The sequence below is a fragment of the Pelodiscus sinensis genome, chromosome 4 (assembly GCF_049634645.1).
Source record: "Pelodiscus sinensis isolate JC-2024 chromosome 4, ASM4963464v1, whole genome shotgun sequence".
Taxonomy (NCBI): domain Eukaryota; kingdom Metazoa; phylum Chordata; order Testudines; family Trionychidae; genus Pelodiscus; species Pelodiscus sinensis.
In genome coordinates this window covers 6,922,658-6,938,625 of record NC_134714.1, presented here as the reverse complement: position 1 = coordinate 6,938,625, position 15,968 = coordinate 6,922,658, and the positions used below count along the sequence as shown (strand labels likewise).

The window sequence follows — 15,968 nt, the reverse complement described above, 5'->3', positions numbered from 1 at the left end:
AACCACTGCAAGATCCAGTCATTCTGATTCCGATCAGTCTGACCAGCTTTTGGCTCCATGCACTTGATTACCATAGAATCCTAGAGTTGGAAGAGACCTCAGAAGGTCATCAAGTCCAGCCCCCTGCCCAAGGCAGGACCAATCCCAACTAAATCAACCCAGCCAGGGCTTTGTCAAGCCAAGACTTAAACACCTCTAGGGAAGGAGACTCCACTACTTCCCTAGGGAACCCATTCCAGTGCTTCACCACTCTCCTAGTGAAAGTTTATTCCTAAAATCCAACCTGGACCTCTCCCACCACAACTTGAGACCATTGCTCCTTGTTCTGCCATCTGTCACTACTGAGAACAGCCTCTCTCCATCCTCTTTGGAACCTCCTTTCAGGAAGCTGAAGGCTGCTATCAAATCCCCCCTCACTCTTCTCTTCTGCAGACTAAACAGACCCAAATCCCTCAGCCTCTCCTCATAAGTCAAATGCTCCAGCCCCCTAATCATTTTGGTAAAGTTGTAGTGGGAGAAGTCCAGGTTGGATATTAGAAAAAACCCTCCACTGGACCCTCATCCTTTTTGTAGTGGGGGGCCCAGATGTGACCTCACCAGAGCCGAATAAAGGGGAATAATCACATCTCTAGATCTGCTGGCAGTGCTCCTCCTAATGCACCCTAATATTCCATTCGCCTTCTTGGCTACAAGGGCACACTGTTGACTCATATCTAGCTTCTCATCCACTGTAACCCCCAGGTCCTTTTCTGCAGAACTGCTACTTAGTTGGTTGGCCCCCAGCCTGTAACAATGCTTGGGATTCTTCCGTCCCAAGTGCAGGACTCTGCACTTGTCCTTGTTGAACCTCATCAGATTTCTTGTGGCCCAATCCTCCAATTTGTCTAAGTCACTCTGGACCCTATCTCTGCCCTCAAGCGTAACTACCTCTCCCCCTAGCTTAGTGTCATCTGCAAACCTCGGATTATGACCTCGGCTTGACCTGCTCACAGCTGCCGGCAGACAGGCAAAGTCCGGTCAAAGTAAAAAGTAAATTGTGATTGACTGCGAGGGATTTACAGCACTAAAATGGTTCTCTCCACAAAGACAGTAGGGTGCATTCTACAAAAAAACTTACTACTCTTGAATACTGCCCCCCCCCCACACACACACACACAAAGCCATCTGTGTTTGAAAGCGTCTTATCAGCAACAAAGGCTTAACCATTAATAAGAGAAACAGAGGTTGCTTTCCCAAACGGCCCTCATCCCCCCTTTGAACTTGTCAGAAAACCACAAGTATGATGGCGTTGAGGCCCCGGGCCGATTCCCTCCAAGAGGTGGAGTCTCACCTCCGCGCTCTTCTGAATGGCACATTAGAAGCGTTTATTGATTCCTCCCACACAAAGCCACTCGCTGTTTGCATTTCTCTTCAAGGGGGTCCTGTTCTAGCGATCTACCACATGTTCTTTTCGCCTCAGAAGCTACCGGAAACATCACATGCATTCCTACGAGGCCTGTGGTTTTACATGCCGAGACAAGGGATTAAACAAAGCCCTTAACTGTAATGGTGATGCTGCTTCACAGCAACTGTGATACTGTTGTCATGAAATGGCCAGCGTATTACTTCAGTGCAAGAGGACAACGGTTTGTCATCTGATTCAGGGGAAATAGTTGACTTTTATGAATTCCTATGGGGTAGAAAGAATTTCCCTTTCTACATACCAGGAAAATTGCCAGCTTGCATTAGAGTGCTTGGGGCAACTTTTTTCAGATTTTGCTTAAAAATGTATTAATCGAATGGCACAGCTAATCCCTGAAGTACCGCCGGTCTATATCTAGAATGTAAACTCTGGCTCAAATCCACAAGGTTACTTTAATTTACATCTGCTGATGATCTGAGATCCAGTTGCATCCCCTGAGAACAATGAAGACAGCCACTGGATTTCAGCTACTCTCAATTGGATGGGGGAGGTTAGTGGTTTTCCTTAGCCTTACCCAGCCCACTAGCAAAACACTGTATATTCTCATTATAACCATACAGAATTTCTGTGGGTAGCTGGAGGATTATAACATGGACATAAAAATGGCCATACTGGGTCAGACCAAAGGTCCATTTAGCCCAGTATCCTGTCTGCTGGCAGTGGCCAATGCCAGGTGCCCCAGAGGAAATAAACAGAACAGGGAATCATCAAGCGATCCCTCCCTGTCACCCATTCCCAGCCTCTGTCAGAGGGTAGGGATACCATCCCTGCCCATCCTGACTAAACCTACACTCCATGAGTGTATCTAGTTCTTTTTTATAGTATCTACATAGTAATGTATCTAGAACCCTTTTATGGTCTTGGCCTTCACAACATCCTCTGGCAAGGAGTTCCACGGGTTGACTGCATTATGTTAATAGAAGTGCTCACTGTACAATAATAATGATGCTCCATTATTGTTCTTCGCCTAGTTAGGAAGCTACTTACAGGTAATAGAAGGGAAGTACAATTGCCTCCTTTCTTCTAGATCATATTAGCACCCCCTATGTCCCCAATGGCTCTTTAATGGAGAGTTTGCATGCAAAGCTTTCTGTGAACCTGAGGGGATGTTTCCATAATTCAATAGTCAGGCAGGGCAGGTTGTATTACTTGTTTGTACTGTAGCACGCCGAGAAGCCCACTTGGGTACTGGCGCCCAATGTGCAAGGCAACGGCACCCTCCCCAAATGAGATGAGTCTTGCCCAGGCCTGCCAACAGAGGGAGCTAAATGGCAATTGCCTCAGAGCCTGGCAATTCAAAAGGGCCATGGGCCCCTGGCTGCTGCAGGACCAGAGATGGCTGAAGCCCCAGGACCTTTAAATTATAAGAACGTAAGAGCAGCCAGAAGGGATCAGACCAACGGTCCATCCGTCCCAGTATCCTGTCTGCCGACAATGGCCAATGCCAGATACCCCAGAGAGAGGGAACACAACAGGGACTCCTCACGTGATCCCTCCCAGGTCAAATCACTGTTGGAGCACCACCAGGTGGCGCTGAGGGCTGCAGGGGCCGGCTGCCACAGCCCCGCCCCATCTGCCCGAGGCCCCGCCCCTTCTGGGAATGCAGCGCCCCGCCTCCCCCTTGCCCAGGGGCCCCGCAAGGCTGTCCTCCCCTCTGCCTTGCCCCAAAGAGCTTACCATCTAGATCAGTAGCACTTCAATCCTCAGGCGCTTCTCTGCATTTCAATGGGGTTAGTTAAGACATAAAGCGCTTCAGCCTGGTTCCATGTGGACAAATGGCCATCCGTGGTCACAAAACCCACTGGCTGTGTCTAGACTGGCAAGTTTTTCCACAAAAGCAGCTGCTTTTGGGGAAAAACTTGCCAGCTGTCTACACTGGCCGCTTGAATTTCCGCAAGAACACTGACGATGTCATGTAAGAAATCAGTGCTTCTTGAGGAAATACTATGCTGCTCCCGTTCGGGCAAAAGTCCTTTTGCGCAAAGCTTTTGCACCAAAGGGCCAGTGTAGACAGCTCAGATTTGTTTTGCGCAAAAAAGCCCTGATCGTGAAAATGGTGATCGGGGCTTGTTTGCGCAAAAGAGCGTCTAGATTGGCACGGACACTTTTCCGCAAATGCTTTCCACAGAAAACTTTTCCGTTAAAAGCATTTGCGGAAAATCATGCCAGTCTAGACGCAGCCACTGAGTCTCACTCTCATGCGCACCACGGCCCCTTTTTACCACGCTGGCAGTGAGAAGGGGCCTCTCAGGGGACCGACCCGGGCACATGCAGATCTGGGGGCACTGCTTGTCCCGTGCACAATCCCAGCGAAGTACGATCAAGTCCAGTCCCGGGGATTCCTTCCTGCCCCAGCCCTGCCCCCCCTCGCATAGTTGCATACTGCCTGGCTGGTAGACACGCTCATGCAGCATGAGCGTATCTACCAGCCAGGCAGTACGCAACTACATACTGATACTCCTAATAATAAAAAAACTTACCTAATTAGAAAATACCGGACATTTTATGTGTCCGGTATTTTCTTAATTTTTTTCCTGGACAGAACCCTCAAATACTGGACTGTACGGTTCAAAACCAGACACCTGGCAACCTTATCTGCATTGAGACACAAGAGTAGATAGCAGGAGGAATTCTGCACGCCTGTCTGTGTTGTAGGTCTTCCTCGTGACCAAAGGCACTTTCAATCTCACATCTCCCTCCAGCACATTCACTCGGGGTGAATACACACGCTACAGTATTTTATTATGAGACAGTTTCCCAGGAGGCCTATGGGATTTCTGGCAGCAATGTGTACACTGAATTTCATTTGAACCAGGAATGCAGGGGCAGGGAGGGGCAGGGGGAGAAGACTCAGCGGGAGCAGGAAGCTACGCGGCAGAGACAGGTATGAGAACTGGTCTGTTACATTTCCACATTTTCAAGCATCTGATGAGCTCATGAAAGCCAAAAACAATTGTTAGTCTTTAAGGTGCCACCGGACTCCTTGTTTTTAATCTCTACGTTTGACATACACACCAGCTACTTCCCTTTGGCATTCTAGGGAAATCCCCTTTTGACCTATTAGAAACCTTTTAGACTAGAGACCTGATTTTATGCACAATTAAGTTCATAGCAAAGCTCCTATTGACTTCAGCAGGGACAGCTTGGCCTGTATCTCACTAAAGCTACATCCACACTGCACACTTATTTTGAAATAAGCTATTCCAGAATAGTTATTCCGAAATAGCTTATTTCGAAATAGCACGTCTACACTGCAGGGAAGCCTTAAAATTAGTCCGACACAGGCTTCCTTAATATAGCCATGCTATCTCGATTTAAAGCCCCAGGAGGAATAACTTAGAATGGCCCTGGTGAGGGGCTATTTCGAAATAGCAGCAGTGGAGCGCCTACACACGCCTTATTTCGAAATAGCTATTCGGAAGAGGCGTTATTCCTCGTAGAATGAGGTTTGCAGATTTTGGAATAAGCCGTCCATTATTTCGAAATCATTTTGAAATAATGGAATGGCTGTGTAGACGCTAGCATTGTGATTTCGAAATAACGCTAGTTACCTCGATATAACGGTGCAGTGTAGACACACCCTCGGCTGGCTGACATCATACACAACTAAGCTGAAGTTTGATATTTATAAGGTGGTTTTTTTTTTTGGCTGCAGTAAAACTCGAAAGAGGGGGTTAACTTTTTTCTTGTGGGATACTGTAAATATTGCACGCCACAAGCTACAAAGCCCACCAGAAGAGGTAGCTTTTTGGAAACTGCTGTCAAGTCCCTGGATTGTTCACAGACACCTTCCAGGAATGGCCTGGCCCCAGTTACAATAATAACGAAGACACTGCGCTTCATCAAGCCCGATCCCCTCGGACCTGACGCTTCCCTGGAAGGAAGTCATGGAAACGATAACCTCATCCCTCCGTCTCCTGCCCTACGTTTTCTATTTTGATATCAACGCCCCAGCAATCAGAGGAGAAACATTCCCAGTGCTCTGCAAAGCTAAGCAAAAGCCTGCTTTCCAGTCCCTTCTTTGTCAGGAGAGATTTCTGTGAAGATCCTATGTAATAGCTATTGCCTTGTACAAACATGATGTCACTGGCACAGAGCAGAAAACAGCTCATTTTGGTGGAAGAATACAGGCCAAAGAAAGCTACAATATGCAGAACAGATTTCAAAAGGGCTTCGTTCAGTAACAAAGGAAATCACAGTTGAGCTATGTTCAGCTCTTTGTTACGATTAGTATTGGCAGTTTTTAAGTTGCCTAACCAGGCATTTTCCTAAGTAACGAGACACTTTACTTTAAAACAACCATTTCATCCCCTAGCTCCTCCCTCTCCTCCCCATGCATTTATAGGCTGGACAGGGGTTCTGTGGCAGAGTGAATGGACCCTACTTCACCTCTACCTGGATCCCAAAGCTCTCGCGGCTATCAATAGGATTTGGGTGGAGTGGTGAATTCATAGAATCATAGAATACTAGGACTGGACGGGACCTTGAGAGGTCATCGAGTCCAGTTCCCTCCCTCACGGCAGGACCAAGCACCATCCAGATCACACCTAGATCATCTTAAATGTCTCCAGTGATGGAGATTCCACAACCTCCCTAGGCAACTTATTCCAGTGTTTAACCATCCTGACAGTCAGGGGCTAAGTCTATATTGGCACCCTTTTCCGGAAATGCTTAAAACGGAACAGTTTTCCGTTTAAGCATTTCAGAAAAAGAGTGTCTACATTGGCAGGATGCTTTTCCGGAAAAGCACTTTTTCCGGAAAAGCGTCCGTGACCAATGTAGATGCGCTTTTCCGCAAAAAAGCCCCGATCGTCATTTTCGCGATCGGGGCTTTTTTGCGGAAAAGACTACTGGGCTGTCTACACTGGCCCTTTTCGGGAACAGTTTTTCTGGAAAAGGATTTTTGCCCGAACGGGAGCAGCATAGTTTTTCCGGAAAAGCAAGCGGCCAGTGTAGACAGCTGGCAAGTTATTCCAGAAAAGCGGAATAAGTGGCCAGTGTAGACACAGCCAGGAAGTTTTTCCTAACGTCCAACCTAAACCTCCCTTGCTGCAGTTTAAGCCCATTGCTGCTTGTCCTATCCTCAGAGGCCAAGGAGAACAAATTTTCTCCCTCCTCCTTGTGACACCCTTTTAGATACTTGAACATCGCTATCGTGTCCCCTCAGTAGCACCAGTAGAGGACAGCTTTGAACTTGCTGCTGGGAGGCAGCAGTCGGGTTTCTCCCATCCTTTGGACCACCAGCACCATCCACAGGGAGTCAGAGACTAAACACGACATGTCCAGTATTTCTAAGAGCCGTTAGCTCACATTGGTCATCGCTGAGGTTGTCACTGTGGGTGTGGCAGTAGCAACCAGGCTCAGAAACCCACCTGGGGAGGGTCAAGCCAAGCGGTTAGAGCTATGGCAGTCAGGCCTAGTATTCAGTGCCATGGCAGTTGGGCCCGACAGTGGATCCAGGGGTCAGCACAAGGCAACAGAAGGGCTGGGAATGAGGCTGGAGCAAGTACTGGGACGGAGGAGGCTGGGGCCTGGTGAATCTGTCGCCGTCCCCAGGCAGGGGAGAGTCTCAAAGCCAGGAAGTGACGTGGAGCAGAATAGCGGCTGATTTTCCTGTGAATCCCCCCTGAGTCACCCGTCCAGGGTTGGCTGGCACCCAGCACAGGAATGACTCAGCATGTGGCTTAATCCGGCTTAATCAGGGACGACTCATCCCTTCACACAGAGCCTCAAAATGGGGACCCTGTGGTGCTGGGGGCTGCACCCAAATAATAAGAGACAACCCCTGCCTCGAATCCCTCGCCCTCCAAGGAGCTAACGACAAGCCGGGCCAAGCACACAAGGCGAGCAGAGAACAGCGACCACTTTCAGCCTGGAAGAGCCACGTTCTTAGCACGGCTGCTCCACACGCCTTGTGAAATGGAAGCAAACCTGAGGCGTGCGAAAGGAGAGGGACTCTCTAAAGCTGATAGCCAGAGCTACTTCCACCATGGCCACTGCGGCTCACCCTGCCCCACAGCTCTGCCAAGGCCCCTCCTTCTGGCCCCGGCACTGAAGGCTTTTGTGGCAATGGACTTTATGGAGATCAGACTCATTTAGGGGCAGATCGAGCTGCCTTGATTCACCCAAGTGAGCATGTAGGCCAAGATCCTCCAAGGTGTTTCGATGCCTGAGATGCCTCACGGATAGGAGCAGACCGAGTGCTTTTTAATGGGGAAGCAGCTGCGAAATTTCTCTTCCATGTGGTGATTGCACAATTGAGCCTCCGCTCCTGGCCTAAGCCAGCTTTGAATCTCGTCCCTCCCGGGCTCATTACACTCTCTGAGCCAGTCTTACTCATGTTCCCCCGCCATAACTCACAAGAGGACTTTGTGTGGGAGAGGCCATTGCATAAGGACCCTGTAGCTACAACAAAAAATCTCCGTCGCCATGGAAACGGCGTGCCTCAGCCAAAGCCCCAAACTCCGCTAGATCCGCAGCATGGCAGCGCGCTGTTTTAAACTCGCATTCTTTGGCTCGCATCCTGAGACCACATGGATCGAATGACTGAACACAAAATAAAACCCATCTGTGCGGATTGTAAGGGATGTCTCTCGGCACAGGGGACGAGGTGTTCTCTGGGTCTCCGCTGGAAGGAGGGAGCGAGCGTGTCCGAGTGGAGGAAGAGCGGCCCAGCTCTGCTTAGCTTTGTTCCCCTGAAATAACCCTCAGCTCCAGATGTCCTGTCACGAGCGCTGGGATCATTTTACAGAGGCGGGGGAACTTTTTGGGGGTAGGCACTGACCCACAGAAAAATCAGTCGGGGGCCGCACACAAGCGAGAAGCAAAAACAAAACAAAACCCCAAGCAAACCCGGACTAACATGGCCCCTGACTGAAAGGTAGAAAGACACTTCCCACATTCCCCTCCCACACCAGAGCCTGGCGGGGCCCAGGCTAGGAGATTTTGTGTGCTCCAGGCCCACGGTGGTGCCGTGAGGGGGCTGACACTCCAGCACAGGCTCCCCAATAATGGGGGAGAGGCCTGAGCCTCAAAAGCCGGGTCCAAGGAATCCAGGGGCTACATCCAGACCCCAGGTTCCCCACCCTCATTTTACATGGTCTTGAAAACAGCAGCTTCAACCTAGATTTACAGATGGGCTGAAGTTACTATTAAACGGGCGCACAACTGATTGGAAGGCCGAACTCAGAGACGGGTTGTCGGCATGATGTTGTCAGACTGGGAGGACGTATCCAGGGGACCGTGACAAAGGGGATCTCTTCTGTTCACTCCCTCTAGGGGTACATGGCATTGGCCACTGTTGGCAGTTGGGATGCTGGGTTAGATGGACCTTTGGCCTGACCCAATATGGCCGTTCGTATGTTAACAATAACAATATAAAGGGTTAGAAACCCTGATCTTTGGTGGAAAGTTTAATAACCTGGACATGTTTCGTCTTGAGAAAAGCAGACAGAGGAGAGACCTGACCACAGTCCTCAGATACGTAAAGGGCTGTTCTAAAGCGGGCTCATCCCTTTTCTCAATGTCCACTCAAGGTAGGACAAGAAGCAATGGGCTTCATCTGCAGCAAGGGAGATGGAGGTGAGATATTAGGAAGCTTTGCTAACTCTCCAGGGAGTTAAGGTCTGAAACAGGCTTCCAAGGGACGCTGTGGAACTCCCAGGGGGTTTTATGAACAGGTTGGACAAACAGCTGTCAGGGATGGACGTTCTCCATTTAACGGGTCCTGCTTCTGAGCAGGGAGCTGGAACTGACGGCAGCCTCGCATAGCTTCTCTAGTCTCTTCCTCCCCTAGATCCCCAGTAAAACGCAATTTTAAAAATGGCATTGAAGCTAATGTTAAAAAATGTACATAGGACCCAGGCGGAGAAAAAGAGTTTCCATCCATCTGAGTGTCATGCCTGGATCAGCTACAAATGCAAGTTTTGCTTGGGAGTGATACACTCAGTGCTTTTTTTGTGACAGTACTGCCTGGTACTCAGCACTGGCACCTCCAAATGCAGTACCGGCACCTCCAGTCAGAGCTTACCTGGAAAGAACGACATATACCAGCACCTTTGTACACAAATGTCCGACATATGAGTAATCATATGACCTATGGGTCTATACAAGACCCGCTAAATCGAACCTATAAGATCGACCTCCGGAGCGTCAGTCTTCTCATAAGTATAGATGTACCTGTTGCGTCTTGCCTCAAAAGTGGCCAGCTCTTTGGGTGAGGAATAATCATTTAGTTACCCTATCTTGTCCTCAGCACAATCTTATCACCTTGAAGCGGGTGAATATTGCTGGTGTTGTCAGTGGGACCATGTGTCTTAAAGGGGCAGCATGTCTTAAAAGGGCAAGGTCGGCCCCACCCCGGCTTTGCTTTTTTTTTTCTCTCTCTCAACTTTTCCCCTGGAATACAGGCACCTTTTTTTTTTTTTTTTTTTTTTTTTACACAAAAAAAGCACTGGATACAATACATATTGTGTACAACCTGCAAACACCATGATTTAGGTGTGCAAGTTTAACAACATGATTTAGATCTTAGCAACCAACCATTCGGGTACATCACGCAAGGAAAGTTTGAGAGAGAGGGGTTAGTGGAAAGCGAATAGATCAATGCGTGGAGAGTCCCTCACTAAGTCAGAACTTAGGTAGATTGTCTCCACGACATAACTCTGCTCTCACATGCTGGGGGAGAGAGATAAAGGGCCTGATTCGACACAGTTCTCAAGCAGGTGAATATCACCTTGAAGCGGGTGAATATTGCTGGTGTTGTCAGTGGGACCTAAAAATGTGTTTGGAGTTAAGCAAAGCACATGCTAATTCAGGCACTTTATCACTACTGCACTGCCCCCAGTATAGCGTAGGGCTTTATTCGTATTGCCTGGTACTTCGGCAGGGACTGAGCTGGTATATCTGCTACTGGTCACTTTATTATGAGCTCTTGCACCCAGACTCATTGCGGTTACCCCAACTTCCCTTCCCCACCTGTTGGGGGAGGGGTTACTTACTTCTTTGCCTGGTCTGTACTAGATCAGGAAGTTCAGCGTAAGGTTCGTGACTCCAGGACTGCAAAATGCGTAGCTGGAGTCGGCTTCCCTTACGCCGAGCCATGGCGCCGTCAACACAGAGGGAGGCCAACGGGAGTGAACGTTCCCATCGGCTTCCCTTGCTTCTCGCAGAAGGAGGCATACCAGATGCTGACGGAGGCTGCTCTCAGCATATGAGTAATCATATGACCTATGGGTCTATACAAGACCCGCTAAATCGAACCTATAAGATCGACCTCCGGAGCATCAGTCTTCTCATAAGTATAGAAGTACCTGTTGCGTCTTGCCTCAAAAGTGGCCAGCTCTTTGGGTGAGGAATAATCATTTAGTTACCCTATCTTGTCCTTAGCACAATCTTAACTCGGGTGAGGCCTTGGCGCCCTGCAGTTACATAAATAATTAGCAACATACTAGACTCGAAACTCCTGTGAGGCAGGGAACTGGCCCCTCTGTCTGATATGCCTATAAACAATAGTGATATGCAAAGAACAATAGACTCAAGATTTAGGAGATACAGACACGTCCAAAGCAGCTCAGCTGTGGCTGAATAACTTGGTGAATCATGCACAAAAGTCCCTCACATTGCTAAACAGCTCATATTGTTTACAGCACTGCTGGTCATTTCCCAAAGAAAACAGCATAATTCCTTTCAGCCTGAGAGTCTGTGCACAAGAAGTTGTCACAGATGTTTTGCGATTTTTTTTAAATTATGAAATCATTGGATTCCTTCATTAAAACAAACAAGCCTGAAGAGAGACGAGCCAGGAGGTAAGAAGTAGCCTGTGCCAGGGCAAAATGCTGTCATTTTGATCTCAAACTCAGGCGATAAAGCTGTTGCATTTCTGCACTCGTTGAAAAGACAACCACAAAGAGACTTCTCTATCTTAAATACAGTGAGGCTTCGTCTTCACTGCGAGTTCTTCTGGCAGAAAATATGCTAATGAGGGACTCATTATCATAAGTCACGATCCCATTAGCATATTTTCTGCCGTTTCTTTTTGCGCAAGGGGTTTTTGCATAAAAAGAAGCAGCATGGACTTTTATTTTTTGCGCAAAACCCCCGTTTTCCATAGGATGCTTATGCCTGTCCCGGAGAGGGATAAGGATCTTGCGCAAACGGGGTTTTTGTGCTCTCACCTGCCAGGTCCGTGCCCGAAATGGCACCCTGGCCCAAAGGCAGCAAAGGCCTGCTAAATAGAAACGAGGGCGGCAGGACAATTAGAAGCATCTGGTAGGGAGCTGGCCCAGGCAGGTTGGGGCCAGCTGACTCCACTGGCAGGCCTGCTGGAGGCCTTGAAAAGCTTCCCCAGTTGGAAGGTCGGGGGGAGAGTGAGGCGGAAGGAAAGGTGGAGGAGAGACAGAGAATAGAAGTGGAGAGTAACCCTAAACAGCTGGAGAGCAGAAACAGCCGGGGAGGGAGTCCCAGAAGGAGTGGCTAGCCAGGCTCTCTAACCCAGAAACAAGCCTCAAGCCCCAACCCCTGGGGAAGGGGGCAAGCCGCCGGCACAAGCAGCGGCCTGGGAAAGAGGAGCCCTTGCCACACCCTCTGTACTAGGCCCCATTGCACTGTAAAGCGGGTGCACATTAGGACCACTAGGTTTTCTGACAACACTGAGGTGACTGTTCCTGCCTCGGGCTCCGGCAGAGAGACAAGGACCCAAGTTACCCCAGCACCATCTGGCACGTTCCAAGGATGCCAAAACGAACGCCCAGAGCCGAGGCCTTCCCCCGCTGGGCTGCGACCTGCTTGGATGGCGGCGTGCCCGGCTCGCACAGCCAAGCCAGGCCTTGTCCCACGGAAGGCCCTCTCCAGAAACAACCGAGCAAGACGCAAGCACCTGGCCCATAGCAACCAGCCTCGCGTGGCCATCTTTGAGAAGGGGGCGTTTCCACGGCGGCGGAATGAGAGTGGCCTGGTGGCCAGCATGGCTTGGGATCCTCGCCCCTTCTGCCAGGGAGCTGCCAAAGGCGCGGGGCAGATCGGGCTTCCCTGGAACAGGATCTGTATGGATCCACGTTAGCCACATAAACCCAGGACACAGGTAACCCAGAGGCACGGAGACCACTGATAAGGGAGCGTGAAGTCTGCTCGACAACATTAGCTGAGAGCCAGCTGGCTCTTAGCTCCAGCGGTGGAGGCCCATGGCGTTAACCCCTCAGACAGAGGTAGGGAACCTAAGACCCAGGGACTCGATGCAGTCCCCAGCTTGCCTGGATACAGCCCCTGAGGCTCAGGGCTTCCAGCAATTGGGAGCCCGCGCTGACACTCCAGCCTCCGCCGCCCCCTGAGCACATAAAATCTATACGTCTGGGCAGGTGTTCCTTCTAAGATTTTCCAGCCATGTGCGGAGTTTTGGCTTGTGCACCAATACCGAGGGCATGTGCACTGGTTTGGATGTGGACCACTGTGGCACCCAATTTATTAACACACACGTTCCCGGCTGCCAGAGCAGAAGCCCCTCCTTCCCCGCCATGCAGCATGTCCCTTCCCAGCCACCGGAGCAGACTCTGCACCCCCGCCATGCAGCAGGTCCCGTTCCCAGCTGCTGGAGCAAACCCCACCCCTCATGGCAGGTCCCATTCCTGGCCACCGGAGCAGACACCCCGCCCCCCACCATGTGGCAGGTCCCATTCCTGGCCACCGGAGCAGAAACACCCCCCCATGTCATGTGGCAGGTCCCGTTCCCAGCCACTGGGGCAGAAACACCCCCCCACACACACACGTCATGTGGCAGGTTCTGTTCCCGGCCACCAGAGCAGACCCTGCCCCTACACCATGTGGCAGGTCCCGTTCCAGCCCCAGCTGCCAGAACAGGCTCCAGTCCCGTTCCCAGCCCCAGCTGCCACATGGTAGCCCCAGCCACCGGAGTAGGCCTTCCCCCCACCACGTGGCCGTGGCAGGTCCCAGTGGCTCCCTCACCCCACCATCTCAGCCGGCCCCGCCCGTCGAAGCAGCTGCCTGCTGCTCAGGTGCTGCTGTGCGGCTCTCCCGCGGAGATGGGCAGGGAAGACTTTTTGGTGCGTGGCCGTAAAGGCGCGTCCTTAGCGGAACCGCGGTCTGGGCTGTTCCAGGCGCTGGTGTGCAAAGGGAATATGGGCAGTGCCTTTCTCCTCAGTCGGGGGCCAGGCCCGTGAGTGAGGGTCGATTGGTTTGTTTGCTTCTCACTTCTGTGCGGCCCCCAACTGATTTTTCGGTGGGTCTGTGGCCCCCGGCCCAGAAAAGGTTCCCCAGCCCGGCCCTAAGCGGTCACAGATTCAATCCCTCCTCCCGACGACCCAGAGCCATCGGCCTTCCACACAGAACAGCCCGCGTGCTCTCCACCAAGAAGGCCTGCCTGAGGGGGCTTTACGCCTGCAGTGCCCGGGAGGGGGGCACCCCGCTTAGCTCAGAGCTGCCAAGAAATCCAGGTGGCTGGGTCCCAGGGCTTGAAAGCAACGATTTGCAGCGTGCTGGGAACGTGCTGCGCACGGCGCATACCTGGGCTGTTTCCGTTCGGATGCACAAAGCAGTCGTTGTCAGAGGCTGCCTGCTTCTAGGTTTCAGGGGCAGGTTGATAAACGTTCGCTTAACGCTCCTCTGGAGAGAGAAGGGGATTAGCTGCTCCTGAATAACCCGAGACTCACACTCCCAACTGTGATCAAAATTAGCAGCGAGTCTTAGCAAACGAACGTGCAGCAAATCGGCCCACCGAAGTCACCCCGCCCCCCCCTTTGGAATGCAAAGCCGGCAGTTAATTATAGGAACGGGATGGGTAGGGAACTAACGATAATTCCAAGTACAGGGTGTCACAGCTACCTTGCTCAGCAGACGCCCTGAGCTCCCCTAGCTTCCCAGACAGTCTGAGCCGTGCATATGCCTAAGGGGAGTTGCACCTCACCGGTTTCTCTCTCATCCGAGAAGCACAAGACCAGCCGCTTTACCACCGCTGGACCTACAGCAGTCCCGCGAGTGCTGGGGGGTGGCGACAGGCCCTGACAAACCTCTCTCCTCCCTCAAAGCCCACCGGTGTGAGGAACATCCTGGCACGCCGTGACAGGGCCCCGCCTCTCCCTCGTGTGGCTTTGACCGTGCCTCAGTTTCCCCCATTAACTGGATCATTCGGGGTTCTGGCTAAACCAAACCCTCACCCCTTTGCAGGAGTTAAGCAGAGGTCCCAACCCATCATTCAGGCTTTTTCTGTGGGTCACAGCCCCGCCTTGAGGGGCTGTAACCTAGGGCATGAGCAGTGAGACCCTCAGCTCACCCCAGCTCTCAGGCCCCCAGCTACAAAGCGAGGAGCAGGCTTGGCTGCCCGCTCTTCCCCTACAGCTGCCTCCTCTGCTGTGGGCTCCTAACACCCTCTCAGGACTTGGCTTTCCCCCAGCGTAACACCTCCACTTCCAGTCAGAGTCCCCCACCTCCCCCAGTGCTAGGAGCTGTACAAACAGAACAACAGCCCCCAAGCCAAGGACTTCTGTCTAAAGAGACACAACCAGGACAGGAGAGAAGGAGACAAGGGACAAGCACAGGGAGCAGAGGGATGGCTGGCAAACCTCAGGCTATGCTGCCGTTTTGGGTGGGTTTCTCCTTCCCCTGGGGCTGTGTTAGAAGTGGACGAGGCAGAGGGAGGTCAAGGGAGGAGAGAGGGGGACGGGGCAGAGAACAGAGGAGCATGGAGGGCAGGCGGGGTATATCAGACTGGGAAGTAGGCAGTTGCGCATGGCTGGAGGGGGAGCCTGTTGCCAGGAACAGGAGCCCAGGGTCAGAGGCTGGGCGCCAGAGCTGGGTTACCTGGAGCGAGGCAGAGCTGGGAACAAGCAGGAAGAAATGCTTTGAGCACCACGGAGAAATGCTTTGAGCAGTTGCTGCTGAGGAGCTAGTCTGCTGACTCTCCCTGTCAATCAGACAGCTGCGCTCCTTAGGTTGCTGGCCGCCCACTTCCTGACACAGCCAATCAGAGCCAGGCAGGGGAGGACCAAGTTTGAATTGTGGAGCTAAACAAAGCTGTGTGTGAGCCAGTAGCTTTTGTCAGCTGATCGCTCACTGCTTGGCAAAGGGAGGTAGTGTTTGTATTCCCATTTCACAGATGGGGAAAACTGAGGCAGAAGTGACTTGCCCAAAGACAGCCAGGAGATTGTTAGCCAAGCCAGAAACAGAACCCAGGTCTTGCAAGTCTGCAGTTCATAGTGCTAGCCACTTGCTAACTTGGCCATACTACCTCACAAAAAAGAAACCTGACCTCACACCTCCTTTAAAGGGCCAGCACCATCTGCTACCCCTATGGCTATTAACACACTCTTGTACACCGAGAGGGAACTGAATGCTCCTCATGTAGCAATGTATGTGAGCCCAGGATTCCTCGTGAGCTCCAACAGGAGGCACTGTGTCTTCCTCTGAATTGTGCAGCATACTGTGGGTGCTTAATCATAGAATAAAACACTAGAACTGGAAGGGACCTCAAGAGGTCATCAAGTCCAGTCCCGGCCCT

General features: G+C 51.4%; 1 protein-coding gene across 2 annotated transcripts in view; it reads right to left on the bottom strand.

The window, feature by feature from the left end:
* Positions 1–15,534, bottom strand: part of FRMD6 (FERM domain containing 6) — a 204,091-nt gene extending 188,557 nt beyond the window's left edge. The window contains exons 1-2 of one of the 2 annotated variants that reach the window (XM_075926189.1): positions 15,272–15,534; positions 13,979–14,077 (exon numbers count right to left, since the gene is read on the bottom strand). The gene's annotated coding sequence lies outside the window, so the exon portion shown is untranslated. The remainder of the gene's footprint in view (positions 1–13,978; positions 14,078–15,271) is intronic. The other variant, XM_075926190.1, reaches the window with a different exon arrangement.
* Between the last annotated feature and the right edge of the window lie 434 nt (positions 15,535–15,968).